This window comes from Nuphar pumila, chromosome 3, assembly GCF_984573655.1.
Source record: "Nuphar pumila chromosome 3, dmNupPumi1.hap1.1, whole genome shotgun sequence".
Classification (NCBI taxonomy): Eukaryota; Viridiplantae; Streptophyta; class Magnoliopsida; order Nymphaeales; family Nymphaeaceae; genus Nuphar; species Nuphar pumila.
Genome location: NC_143251.1, coordinates 50984287 through 50999595, shown reverse-complemented (window position 1 = coordinate 50999595; position 15309 = coordinate 50984287). Strand labels below are relative to the sequence as shown.

At 36.5% G+C, this 15309-nt stretch overlaps 1 long non-coding RNA gene across 1 annotated transcript; it reads left to right on the top strand.

Moving 5' to 3' along the window:
• Positions 1-43: 43 nt before the first annotated feature.
• On the top strand, positions 44-12209 carry LOC149842869 (uncharacterized). The gene is made up of 5 exons (XR_016430823.1): positions 44-1608; positions 8669-8963; positions 9107-9171; positions 11409-11496; positions 11872-12209. It is a non-coding gene; the product is annotated as an uncharacterized LOC149842869 (long non-coding RNA).
• Positions 12210-15309: the final 3100 nt, after the last annotated feature.

Here is a 15309-nt window from a genome sequence, read left to right as displayed (position 1 = left end):
ACTGGAAAGCAGATTTTCCACTATAAAGGTAAATTGTTGATTCCATATCTCTGGAATATAAAGCAAAGATGGAGTTTTGCTTTTCTTCATGTATGGACAGATTCCCATGCAAGGTGTGAATGTGATATTGGCAGTTTTATCTTTATATATTCATGATCATTTTGTTTGTTTGTCTGTACACATTTCTGAGGGGTGCAGTTTCTGTAATTGTACTGAAGAGGATTGAAGGTTTTAGAATGTTTGTCCTGCATCATGCCAACTTGGTGTTCCCATATGCATAAAATGATAAGGTTGGGTTGTGGCTGTGTTCAAGTCTGGCTTCATAAGTATACAATATTTAAGAGCAGTTCTTTGGGTGACTTGAGGTCCTTGTTATCTTGGCTGTTCAGTTCATGTCTATCCCATGAATAGAACGCAGATTGAGTCTCATATGGCAATGTATACTTCTATCATTAAAACTTGGGAACAATATCAAAGCCCTACAAAAAATTTATTTCTATTACTGCTTACTGGTGAATGATTATAACATGGATTAATAATGGGATGATTTTCTTGCATATACAACATGAGGATATTCTTCAGGGTTCTTTCTCTTCCTTATGTGTCAAATGTGCTGATGTCACTCACACATGTGAATGAGAATGGTGAAATAATGATAAAATTTAGGCTTGGAACCAGATCATGGGATCAGCCGTCAGTGATGTTGGTGCTTTCATTCTTATCTGCGACCTTAATGCTTTTTGGTTATTTAATGCTTGTCTCTTTAATTTTGTTTTGGAGTAACAATGCTGGGAGGAGGAGGTGGCAGTCTCTATGTATCTCCAATAGCACATCTTTCTCTTTGGTTAATGTGTTGGTGGAGGTTCAATATCATTTTTTAAAACAAGTGGCTATAAAATGGTTGTTATAGTGGATTCATTATTAATTCAGTGACAATAAATGCTTTTGTCAAATTGAACTCTGTTTCTTGATTTAAATCAAGTTAACATGCGGTGTTCAATTGGTTGCCAGTTTTTCCCCAAAATCTTGCTTTTCATACTGTGCAGTTTTCCGTCCTGTGTTTTTGCAAAAGGTTCATTTGTTGAACTGGTTGGTAAGATATGGCTCAATCCAGTGTGTAAAGTGTTACCCCTCAATCATCTGCATTATCTGCGCGCTGCAGTCAATTATGCAGCCAATACTGTGAGGCTGCAATGCCTTTATTTTTACTAAGGAAGATGCTGGTGCTGCTGCCAAGTTTGCTGTGTTGTGTCAAGTGTTCATGTAATTGGATGGTCAGTGCATCAGTTGCACATGTTGAAATTTTTTTATGATCTCTGATTTGTTTAATTCTATGATTTCTATGGTATCCACTTTCAAACTCACCTTTCCCTCTTTGTTCATCTTTTGTGGGATTTAAATAATTGATGTTCAGTGTCATGAGTCAAGTTTGTGCCTTCCATCTATTATCTACTTATGGTCTGTGCTGTCAACAAGAAGGCATTGAATTTTCATGACGCTCTTATGCAAATGTTACTGCAGTACCAAGCAAGCAGGTCTTTCAGATCATTCAGAACTTTTAGAACCATGGTTTAAGCATGCTCAAATCCGGTAGGAGTCTGCATTTAGGTACATTTCTTGTCCTTGGTTTTTTACTTTTCATGAAGAATACATTGTGTTCACCTACGCAAATTATAATGGTACTACTCCACTTTGCTGAGCTCAGGAACTTATTTTAGTAATCATTGTCATGGTAACCTTTGTCTCATCTTGGGTTAGACTTGGATGCCTCTGTGTATGCCTGAGGTTGAAATTAATTGTTTAATCTTTTTTCCATTATTGAAAATAAAAGAAGCCCTTGATTTGTTTGTTTACCTTGTCACCATTCCATCACATGCTTATAGAAGATTATTCAAATGAACACAAGTGTCACAGGTAGCGGTGGCAGTTCTGCTTGCAGTAAAATGTATCTTGGAAAGACGATGACATTCCCGTAAGGTGTTCCAGCGCTCAGCTATTAATAACACCATTAATCAACTAATTCTTTATTTCATTTCAAAAAAGAAAAACCATCATTGAACAGGTTGATGGTTACATTTTGCTTGGAATCAATCTTTCATTTATGAACCCTTAGAAGATTTTTTTATCAGAAACTTTCTTTTTGAATCTTGGTGATGTGAGGAAGGCAGTAGATAGCAAATTTCTATTTCAGTGAAAGGTTTCATCATTTTCATATATATATATATATGTAATCATTCTTTTGCATCAAGGCACTTGCTGCGTATGAGACTGCAATGTGAAAAAGGTAGTAGGTAGCAAGAGAAACTATTACAGCTCTCTTATGAGACTTTGCAATGCGAGAAAGGTAGTAGGTAGCAAGAGAAACTGTTGCAACTATCATGAGTTGTGCTGATAGTAGTGAAACTCCTCAACCATTGAAATCTGTCACATAGGTGCGGATGCGGGTGCAGATGCGGCGATGCAGCACTTTAAAAAAGCTTGGGTGCAGGGAGAGTATATATATAATTTTTGACAGTGTTAAGTTAACAGTAATTAAATAAAAACAATTAGCATATCATCATTTCATCATGCATAAATTCATGCAACAAATCATATTAACAATGTACAATTGCTATTCCTCATCGATAGAAAATAACCACTGGTGCGGATATATGTGTATGTATGTATATATGTATACATGTATGCGTGTGCATATATATATATATATAACTGGATTTGGTTAAGGTTAACTGAATCTACTTTTGGACAGAAATGGACCTCAGTGTGGTTGACTTCACCTGACATGGGTGCGGTGCCTTGTTAGAAGAGTTCAATGTTACATAGATCAAAATTCAATCAAGACAACATGCAGAATTTGTTGTCTTTCACACTGTGATCATCAATGCTTGTTTATGCATATTAACTTTCTTGTATTAGAAGAAGGAGAAGGAGAAGGAGAAGATTGATAATAGGACTATGGTCAAGAGGGATCAGCGTGGCCCCTAATTACTTCGTGCGTGATCGGTAGCAGAAATAGGTTATGTTTGCAAACTAACCTTAATTAGGGCTTACAAGTAATTCACAACATTAATTGCAATCTAACTGATACTACTAAGGGTGAAGGGTCATTGGCGTGGGACACCTTTTTTGGTGTCTGGTGGTTGTGGCCAGTGAACAGGTGTCATGCTGTGCCCAAAATTTGGGTAATAGATTTTAATGTTTCGTGCATAGTTGGCAAACCTGACAAGGCCGAGTTGGATCGGATCACCCACTAACTGGGTCACCGATTCAGGCCAATCCTGTTTTAACCAGGATCGGGCTTGAATCGGCTGACTTAGTGAGTCATCGAGTCAGTCCTGAATTAGACTGAGACACCATGAGACTGTTCAGTCCTGATTTGATGAGTCGAATCAGGTTTTGTACCTGTTCGTTTCGATACAAATCAGTTTTAACCTTTTAAAAGATTTTTTTTTTGTTCTAGAAGGGTTGACAGTTGACCCTTCTCGAACTATAGGCAACCACTGTACGCCTCCAGCAGCTAAGTTCTCTCTCTCTCTGCGAGGTGAGCCGAGAAGGCTCTCTCTCTCTCTCTGTCTCTGTCTTTGTGAGGCGAGCTGAGGAGTCCCTTTCTCTCTGTGAGCAAGCCAAGGAGGCCCTCTTTCTCTCTGTGAAGTGAGCCGAGGCCCTCTCTCTCTCTCTCTCGTTGAAGCAAGGCCCTCACTCTCTCTTTGCCTTGTCTCTGTTGTGTCCTGGGCGGGGGGACGTAGATTTCTCTTTTTGTCCAGACTGATGGGGGCAGTGTTATCAAAAACGCGCCTTGAGGCGCAAAAGGCGCGCCTCGCCTTGAGGCACTCTCTGTGCCTCAAGGCGCAATTTTTTTTACTTTCCAACAGGATTTCTGAGACATAACCAGCAAAGTTTTTGTAGGTTAATCTCATATATTTTCCAGTTATTTCAGTTATGTAATAAGTTTCTTAGTATATTACTATATTTTAACTTTTGTTGGTTAATCTCGTATATTTTTCAGTTATTTCAGTCATGTAATTAGTTTCTTAAGATATTTCAACTTTTGTTGGTTAATCTCATATATTTTTCAGCTATGTAATCAGTTTTTTAGTTATTTTTATATGTTAATCTCATATTTTTTAGAATAATCTCATATATTTTAACTTTTGTAGGTTAATCTCATATATTTTTCAGTTTTTTCAGTTATGTAATCAGTTTCTTAGTATATTTTAACTTTTGTTGGTAATCTCATATATTTTCCAGTTATGTAATCAGTTTTTAGTTACTTTTATATGTTAATCTCATATGTTTTAGAATAATCTCATATAATTTAACTTTTGTAGGTTAATCTTATATATTTTCCAGTTATTTCAGTTATGTAATCAGTTTCTTAGTATATTTTAACTTTTTTTGGTTAATCTCATATATTTTCCAGTTATGTAATCAGTTTTTAGTTACTTTTATATGTTAATCTCATATTTTTTAGAATAATCTCATAGATTTTAACTTTTGTTGGTTAATCTCATATATTTTCCAGTTATGTAATCGGTTTCTTAGTATATTTTATCTTTTGTTGGTTAATCTCATACATTTTCCAGTTATGTAATCATTTTTTAGTTGCTTTTATATGTTAATCTCATATTTTTTAGAATAATCTCATATATTTTAACTTTTGTAGGTTAATCTCATATATATTTCCAGTTATTTCAGTTATGTAATCAGTTTCTTAGTATATTTTAACTTTTTTTGGTTAATCTCATATATTTTTCATTTATATAATCAGTTTTTAGTTACTTTTATATGTTAATCTCATATTTTTTAGTACTTATTTGAGATTTTCTATTTCTTATTGGTTGTTATTTCATCAATAAAACATTCCTTTATTTATTTGTATTTTTATATATATTTTTTATAATTTTTTTAAAGTTTCAAATTTTTTTTGAGGCTTACGCTTTACGCCTCGCCTCGGTTTTTGGTGGAGCGCCTCGCTACGCCTCAACGCTTTTCACAACACTGGATGGGGGTTTCCCACTTTCCCTATATAGCAGTGTTCACGATGCACACTATTAGAGGTTTATTTTGTTGTCCACAGTCCACACAATCCTACGCTACACACACAAACATGGTACACAAAATGGTGAAAACCCCCAACAGTGTGTTGGGTTTCCCTATAATTTTTAGGGTTTTGATCTTTTTTTCTTTTTAGATAAATTTTTAATTGTTTGTCCATTTTATAGTTTCTATTAATGCCAAAATATTGCAAAAGTATGCTTTTGCAACAGGTTGAAAATTGAAAATTTCAGGTATGCTTCTTTATTAGTTTATTCTTTTATGTTATGCATTAATTGCATTTTATCAATTAGAACTTAGAAAGGTAGTGATTACTAGTTTACTTGTTCATTTTTTAGTTTTTTCATTTCATGTTTGTTCTTATGTGTGTGCAGCTATGAAGCTTATTTTATTTTTTATGCAAATATTTTGTAGTTTCTATTCTTTGATGCTTTGATTTAGTGAATTTGCTGCTTGGAGTTTGATTATTTGCACGCATTGTAGAAAACATAGTGTTATATTCAATATTTAAAAAAATTAAAGTATTATTAAAAAAACACTAATTTTTTTTTGTCCTAACCTGTCCGAGTTACCTATTCAACCCGCTGACCTGTGGGGACGGGCAATCGAGTCTAGGTCATGGGTTTGTCAACTATGGTTTTGTGGCATCAGAGAGAGAGAGAGAGAGAGAGAGAGAGAGAGAGAGAGAGAGAGAGAGAGAGAGAGAGCATGGGTTTGCATGCATGCAAGCATGGGGGGATGCATGCATAGCTATGTCACACGGACTCGGCTCCAAGGTCGATGCACCCGCGTCGACACGTGTGCGGACACGGGTGCAGCTCGGACTCAGTCTACCCAACCCTGGGTGCGGTCAATGCACCCAGGGTCATTTTGGTCCATTTTTTGGATTTTTGTTAATTTTTCTGGGCTACAGAATTAAAAAAAATTCTTGGGGGGGGGGGTCTGCCGGCCCCCTATACCCCCCCCTCCCTCACAACACATCACCTGTCCCCTAATGGGCACAACTTTGACCGAGTCTTATATATATTATTATTATTTTTAAATATATATATAGCCGAGTCCCCATGTCCAAAATTTTTGAAATTGCGCCGCACCCGCACCCACATGTATTTCATGTGTGATGGTTGTTTGCATTGGCAATCAGTGGGATGTACACATGATGGTTGCATTGAGGAATGCGTGGTAAGAATCATGGGTCGTGATGGTTGTTTGCATTGGCAATCAGTGGGGTGCATGCTTGATGGTTGCATTGAGGACATGATGGTTGCATTGAGGAATGCGTGTAATTCACTTGTGGTGCTTAGAATTTGTTGAAAATGTTCTCTTTTCTTTTTAATATGCATTTTTCTTTATAAAACAATGGATTATGATAGAATGATTGAACAAAATTGTTGTAGTTTTTGATGTGCTTCATCTAGTGCTTGAGACGAGCGTTGTTTATGTAGTTGTATGAAATCTTTTACATTTTGCAATCATTTATATTGTTCTTGTTGTTGGAGCTCTGAAGTTAAGTTTGAGCAAGCAGTGACTAGTTCTACCAATATTCAGTATGTAGTCTTTGTTGATGTCACCATGTTTGAAGCTGTTCTTTAATAGTTGGATGGGTCTCTGACAACAGTTGTGACCGAGTTGTTGTTGCTTGTAGCATTCTAGTTGCTTCGTATGTGTTTTTAAATATGGCTTCTTTGTTAGATTCGATTTCCTGTAGCTCATGGTTATGCAGAAGTCAAATATGAGGTTCTTTGCATGTTTGCTTCTATATGTTGTAGTTGATCACATAGTTGTAAGCTGTCACTCAGGTACGGGTACGGGTACGGAAATTCCAAAGAATATGGACACAGGGACACGACTATATATATTATATATCTAAAATATACTGAAAATATATATTATATATCTAAAATATTTATTATATATTGAAAGTATAGTACATAATATAATATAGTATAGGACACAGCAAATGCCATGTCCAGGTACCAGTACCCGTGTCAACATGGGTACGGCACCCAAGGTGCCGTGTCGCGGTAACATAGGTTGTAAGCACATCTGAAGGCAGTGGATAACATGAACGACTAATGTTATATATTGCACTAATCTGCACCATAGTGTTAGATTGCAGTCCATGTTTCTGTAGATCTTGTTTAGCTTTGCTATTCCTTTAATGGATAACGTGGTGGTTTTTCGTTGTTCAGATGCTTCTTACAAGATATTGCCAAGCTATACTTGTCATGGTATAAGAAAGCTTAGTTGTTAGGTGCGGCCTAGGCAAATCCCAACTGCTTGGGCGACCAGGTTTGGGCACTGGGGCCCTATATTACTGCCTAGGTTGCGACCGCCTAGGCTTTATTTTTTGAAGATTTTTGTTTGAAGACATCATTGATTTTCTTCTTCTTCTTCTTCGAGGAGGAGGAGACATGTTATTTGTCCATTGCTTATATCATGTCTATTGTTTAGAAGAAGAAGAAGAAATTATTTGTTGATTGCTTGTATTATGTCTATTGTTGAGAAGAGGAGGAGGAAGAGGAGGACATTATTTGTTTATTGTTGTTACTTTTTTTTATACATGATTTTATTTTTTGTGTATTGTTCTTCACATTGTTGTATTGTTTGTTTATTCAATTGTTAATTTATTCTTAATTTGTTTGAGCAAGTTAAGGTTATGTAATGTAATTGCTTTACAGTGTTCAACAACATATTATTTGTCTATTGCTTATTGTTAATTGATTTTATGTTGTATACGTGTTTCTTATTATGGTTTTTAATTGGGGTACTGCCTAAGCCGCGCGTAGGTCTTTTTAGAGGCTCACCGCCTAGCTATGTCACACGGACTCTTCTAAAAGGGCACCGCACCCGCACCCAGGCGGGTGTGACACTTGGACACAACTTCCTTTGTATTAGGTGAAGTCAACCACACCGAGGTCCATTTCTGTCCAAAAATAGATTCAGTTAACCCTAATCAAGTCCATTTTTATCTATATTATATATATAAATACATAAATGCACACAAATACACGTAGTGTTAACTTAAAACTGTTAAAAATTATATATATATATATATATATATATAGTTATAGTTATAGACACACACACACACACACGCTCCCCGGACCCAAGTTTTTTTAAAGTGCCGCATCGCCGCACCCGCACCCGCACCCGCACCCGCACCTATGTGACATAGCCGCCTAGGCTCTGCCTAGCGCCTATGACAACTAAGTAAGAAAATGGATGCATGATAGGGAAACACTAAATGGAAATAGAATTTAGGTAAATTTTGATCAATTGTTTTTTGCGTTTGCATAAAAAGACCCAGGTTGTCATTACTTTGTAGAAAATTTGTAGTTTTGTATTGTAATGAGCTATCATCAACTGAATATAGCAAGGGCAAGAAATATGATAGATAATACTATTAGCTGGTAGAAAATAGAGTAAAAAAACATGTGATGCTTATAATGATAAAAAGGTAAGTGCTTGTGATATGCAAGTAATGTTAATATTGTGATGAGTTGTGAGTGAAAAAATATTGAAAAGTAGATATTAATAGATATCATTCTGTTACCATGAAGGGTGCTTTTGTCACGATGAGTATTGGCTTTGATCCTTTCGTTTTGAGCAGTGGGTTGTAAGCTGGCTGAGAAGGAATTGGTTACCATAAATAGGTGCTTATCCTAGCTGATGGGTTGGTTCAACTTCAAGAGGGGAAAAGCAATTATTGGGTGTCCTTTCTTGAAGGGCCCTGCCTCTCGAGTCTAGGCAGGTGCATTTTAAGCCAGTATTCTACAAGAACCCATCCAAAGATGAACAACGTCCCTTACCTTTTCATGTTGCACAAGCTCTGACATTGTCTTCTTGGTTATCTCTCTTGAGAATCTTCAAGGAGCAGACACCTTCACTGAGATTTACCCTTGCAGGTAATTGTAATGTTGTATTCTTAATTAGTTCCCCATGGTAACTCATATTTGCTACTAACCCAGGTACCTTGATTTTTTTCTTGGCTCTTTCCTAATCTGAACGTGTCGGTGAACACTGTCTACTTATATGTTGTTCCTATCAGATAAGTGCCGTGGCAAACTAGTCATGCGATTAATCTCTTGGATTATCATTCTCAATATGCCTGAGGTAATTGTGTTTTGCTAGTACTTCATTGTGCTTTTGGATGCTGTTATATATACACATACAGTGCATGCATGTTTTATGCATTTATGTGTTTGAGATTTTCTGTATTATCTTCATTTTTCAATGAGGTTACCTATGTTTTTTGTACATTAGGCTTTGTTGGGCTTTATCATTTAGACAAGAAAGTTATATATGCCAAGTCTGGTCTTAGGCTCATCTATTTAAATAAGCTTTGAACTTTGGTTGATTAAAGCTTGTTTAAGGTCACTTACCATACACAAATAAAGGATGCAAGTTTGGCAATTACAATGTTTTCTTTGTTGCATTCAATATTGATAACAACATTTTAGATTTGAAGTTATAATTATCATTCCCTGAAAGAAATGGGTGAAATGATTTATAATACATGTTTATGATATGTTAATATATATAATTATATACAATTACACAGAAAACATATATATGTGTGTTCCACTGTCCATCAGACCGAGATACTACCTCGGCTAGGCCGCCTAGGCTTCGCCTTTGATAACTAAGCAGAGGGCTATGTCACATGGGTGCGGGTGCGGATGTGGGGGTGCGGCACTTTCAAAAAACTTGGGTGCGGGGGTGTGGCAAATATATATATATATATATGTATATATATAAATATTATATATATATATATAAGTCCAAAAGTTGGACATAAATAACCCTGGGTCAGGTTGACTGCACTGGGTGCTGCACCCGCATCATGTCGCGTCGATGCGGGTGCGGCACCCAGTTTGCCGAGTCCCTGTGACATAGGCGGAGGGGTGAAAGGAGGAGAAAGAAGAAAAAAGTAAGGTAAAAAAGAAAAACAAAAGAAGAAAAGGTGAGAATAAAAAAAAAGCTTTTGGGGCGGGAGGAAGAATATAAAGAAAAAAAGAAAGAAAAGAGACAAAAAAATTTAAAAAATGTGACAACTATGTCCCTGCGGCTTAGGCATAGACAGCCTAGTCAGCCTAAGTAAAAAAACAGGGCCCTACTGCCTAGACCCATAAGTCTAGGCTGTGGCCCTACACCTAGCCAGCCTAGGCGTAGCTTTTGACAACTAAGGGAAGTACCATAGCTTGTTTGTCATTGACCACCATTATCACCTAAATCTAGATTTCTTTTCTTCTTGGGTCCCTAATTATAAACTGGCATCAAGGCAATATCCTTTCATGATTTGTAAAAATTATCTCTAGCCATGTGACAGCTTATTTCTCATTGATCCGCCATTATTTCCTAATCATAAGCTGCCGTTGAGGTAGTATCCTTCATGATTTGTAAAAGTACCTCTAGTGTCAAAATGATTTGTCAGACTTTTCTCTTGGAATGTCATCGGATTATGCCATCTTCTACATGCTTCGGGTCTTTCTGCATACCTTGTCAACCTTTCCTATTTACGGATGACTGAAATTTGGTTGAGTTGTGTGGATGTATCCTGTTGATCTACACATTAGTGTTTTTTCTGCTTGTGTTCTTGTCTCTCCTTAATTTGTGTCCAGGACAAACTTTTGTTCTTGGCATGGTGTTAGAATTGTTTATTCTTGAACATGATTCTGGTGAATCTATGCAATGCGTCATTTTGCTGGACTTTGGGTGCAGAACAGATGCTTTGGAGGTTATATATAGTAGGAGATTATACAGCTTAAGCTGAGGCTTTTCACTTGACTCTTTTTTTTTGTCAAATCTGTTTTACTCTTCTCCAAGATGTGATTATAATTTTGTGGGCACCTTGATCTCATGTTCTGATTTCTTCTTTATGAGAACTGCAACTGGTATTCTTTAGTGCAAGTCAGACTTGCAGCTTGCAGGTCCAGTTTTCTCAAAATTGGGCTTTCTTTTTTGTCCCAACTCTACTCTACTGCCTGCTGTCTTCAACTGATTTGAAGGTGCTCTTGGTAAGCAAATCATTGCAAGCAATAGCAATAATAAATTCTCTGCTGTAACGATACTATATTCTGGATCGGACTTTGAGCCATGAAAATTTGGTTGCATTGAAGAATTTTAGTCTGCAATTCAAGTATTAACCTGGTGGGTTGCTAGAGTTGCTGTGTCTTATTCAAATCCTATAGTGTATATGCTGGTTTTGTTTTGGACCATGGTTTGATTATTAGTACTAATATTTGTGTTATATGCTCTCAATTGTCCCTTACATCTGATAATATTTCATGTCAATGTTCAAGGAACACTAATAACCAGGCTTTCTTTTTTCTCCAATTGTACAAATGTAGATTCTGTGGAAAGTCACCCCACAAGAAGTTTAAGCAGCTTTTGCCGAACTTGATGTCCGAGTGGTGCTAGAGAAAAGTGGACTAAGGGGTAAGGATGATATGTTATTCCTGGTATTTGTTGTGAAAATCGTAGATGTGGATTGGCTTAGGCGATTTGAGCTGCTTGGCTTATAATGTAAAGATCATGAAATGTTCTCTTCTCTCATCAATTGCCATGTGTCCTAGGTTTTGAATAATATTTTTGAACTAGGGTATACCAGTTTTCTGAATGCTTCGTTCAGGTTCACAGGTTCATTTAGGTGGATTGCATTTATAGTGGTTGCTTTGATCTGTGCCGAAAATGTTGTTTAACTAGAATCTCTCATGCCCTTTGTTTTGTGTTTAATGGATTTTCATATTATCGTCCCCAGGGCGGCAAATTCACTTGTGACTTGTCGGTGCCACCATGGCTCATGATATGCAGCTCTGATCGAAGTTGCTGATGATTGCACTCAAAATCATTGGAGGTGCATGTATTTGGATGATCCATCTATTGGCCGTCAAACCACAAGGCGTGAGTCTGCCTGCCTTTTCAATGCTTAAGTAGGGTTTCTCTTGTTAGGTTTGCGTCCGTTGCAATGTAAACTCGAAAATTTTGCTTGTATTTGGGCTCTGAAAGTCTTGTGAACTTGGGTTGCGACGTTTCGGTGTTGAACTGTTGATCACTAACAATGTTGTCAGTATCGGCCCTGAATCGTTCATACTTGGCTGAATCCTTCTGTATCGACCAGGAAATAATAATAAAATAGTGTCAACAATAAACAACCATTAAAATGGTATTAAAAAAATTAGTATTTTTTAGCATTTATTAAAAAATATTCAGGGTGAACCGTATCAATATTCTGCCGATGATACGATCGGCTGATACATCAAGAATTTGCTAAAATGAATTGCTCGATGTTGACAGGTTGTTTGCCTTCTCAACACCCAATGGCCCATATTTACGGGATTTTGTATCCTGCGTCTACTGATTTCTGACTTCATTCCATGCCTGATATGATTGTCATCAGCACTTTGATAGTTTCTGTTAACGAGGAAGAAATGAGGTCCTACTCGACTACAGATTTGCTGTCGATAACGGTCAGTTCAGTTACATTCATGGCTGTATGCTCGGTGTATTTTTTTTTAAATCTCTAGTGTGTAATATTCTTTCCAGCATCATCGTTGATCATCCTTTAAGTGCTAGAAGCGTGAAGCATTTAAGCTCTCCTGGGGTACCAGGGGAGCACGGTGACAAATTCGCGAGATTTATGAAAATCTTGTGATAATATCGCAAAAAATTGTTTGAAAGTTTAAAACGCCTATCACAAACCAAATGCTACTGCCCATGATTCTTGTAAACGAGGCGATTTTGGGACCATGGATCTAGTATCATGAAAGTTGGTTCCAGTCTTGAGTTCAGAACTCTCTGTGAGCTTGTAATTGTACCGGAGCTCAGGACTGGGTTTGTTATTGTAAAATAGGATACAGGACTGATTTTTGCACCGTTTGCAACCCTACCTAAGAATGTATACGTTTCCCCCTATCTGAGAATGCATACTTACCACTCTTTCCGACGACCAAGCAGGCAGGCTTCCCTGTTTTGGAGGTGGGAGAATATGAGCAAAAGGGTAACCAACTAGCGGTTGCAGACTCCAGTTTCTCAGACCAACTTCCACTCTGAGGAAGAGGTGGTAGTTGGCATTTATGTGCTGACTGAACCTGACTCTCCATTGGCTTGTTCAGTCACTCTTGAGATGAATCTTCATACAAAAGTGCATTCAGTCAGTGAATCCATGGGTGGTGCTCCAGGCTAGTTTTTCATGCTGTTGTGGATTTCCCAGTTACTTTTTCAAAGGTTTCCAAACAGCGCCCTAAAAGGGTTAGTAGAAGCGTGTGGCTGGTGATGCAGAAAATGTGTGCAAAGTGACATGGAAGTGAAATAAAAGCAAATAAGAAATGGAGATTGGACTTCTCGTGATTAAAAATAATAACATAGAAAACAGTAGTGTCAGGGAAGCCTGGTGATAGCATTTGGGAAATGTGGGAAACGAATGGCAAGTGCAATGAAGCGTTTGGGAGTCCAATGTGAAGCGTGCTTCCCATCAAGTATTAAGGAAGCGTGAAGTGTGTTTCAGTGCTCTGGAAAGGTATTCGTTGATAATGAGGATACAAGGATCATTTTAGTGCCTGCTTATGTGACACGGGGCAGTCATATGACAGCATTCTGATGCTGTGGGCCCCATGAATTTCTGTCACATAGTCAGGTACTTAAGCAAGCCCTGGGACTTGTGTGAAAGTAAATTATTTAACAAAATTCTTGGGTTGGAAAACAAAGAGGGGCAAATAGCTACCTTTTGTCACATGTAAAGTTGGTAAGTTTTACCATGTCCATTAGTTTGTGGAAATGCCCTTGATTTTGAATTGGACGTGAGAAGGCAAACAGCTTTTCGGATATTGCAGCCATTGTGGCCTCTTTTTGGTTCTAAACACTTACCTTTCGTTGGTATTCATACAACATTCTTTCCATAGCAAAGATTTGACCGAGTGCATGTTACCTTGAGAGTGGGTTCGGAGAATTCACATGCTGATTGAGAATTCTTGATGAAGAAAATTATTAATAAACAAGACCTCTCTTATTTTTGGTTTTCTCGGACTTTTATTGAATTGAAAATGATTTATCTTTGCAAAATGGTGCGTTTCTTGAAAATGTCATCAAATATTGCATATGCCTAATCATATGCATTGCAAGAAGATATATTTTTAGTTTATTTTTTCTTTTTTGTTCGCAAGATGAAAATGCTAGAAGAAAATAGAAGCTTACAAAGAAGATAAAATCAACAATAGATATTCATTAAAAATGAAAACAAAAGGTTTAGTTATATATTTTTTATTTTTTTATGTATAATATAATCATCAAAACAAAAGATATGTATAACACTTGATGATAATGAAACAAAAAAATCATGACATTGATTGGTTCACTATAGTTTCAATTATGTAAAATCCAACTTTTAGAAACTTTTCTTCATGTAAATTTTTTCATAAGGGGTTCTATAAAAAAGTACAAGCTCATAAGCATGACGATGTTTAGAATCAATCAATCACATTTCTTAAAAAATATATTCATCACATTAATTGATCAAAGGCAAATAATGCACTAAATACAATTTTTTTGTAGTGTAAAGCTCATGACCACGTCAGTTAAGCAACCACTTGAAAATAAAGGCATATCAAATTAAGAAAACAAAGCAAGAAATAGGGATTCACATGAAAATGATTTAAACAAACAAAAATACAAAAGATGCTATTGAACATTTATAGATAAGAACCATGTAATTCTTTTATAAAATAAGTTATTTATGCCAATGTTCAGATAAAATGATTGATTCATGCAAAAAAATTTAAAAAATAATCGATTAGCAGTTAAAGATGTGCTTGCTGAAATATCTCACACGATGATGTCTTAAATGCTCAAAATGTCGTCGATGCAGTGCCGCTACACGATGTTGAGCAATCAATTGTGTCAGAGAATTTTGTCGAAAAATAGTTGTTGAGAGAAACACGGTGGGACAATAGGGGTAGGGGACCACAAAACAACCTTAAAATTTCAAAAACCCTTACAATGCAAACCATTATTTTTAAAAAGTGAAGCATTGTATTTAATGCTTGTTCGGACATTTACAAAAGCATGATTCACATTTATGTTTTTGAGAAAATTTATGAATCTCATGTTTATTGCACGAATATTCAAAAAGTTCACAAATGAGGTCACAAGATCCGCATATACAGAGGATGTTCGCAAGTCATCTTGCGAAAGTCCGCAAATAAGTGATGATATAAATATGTATTTGTAAATGTCAGCAAACATTTATCTCTTCAA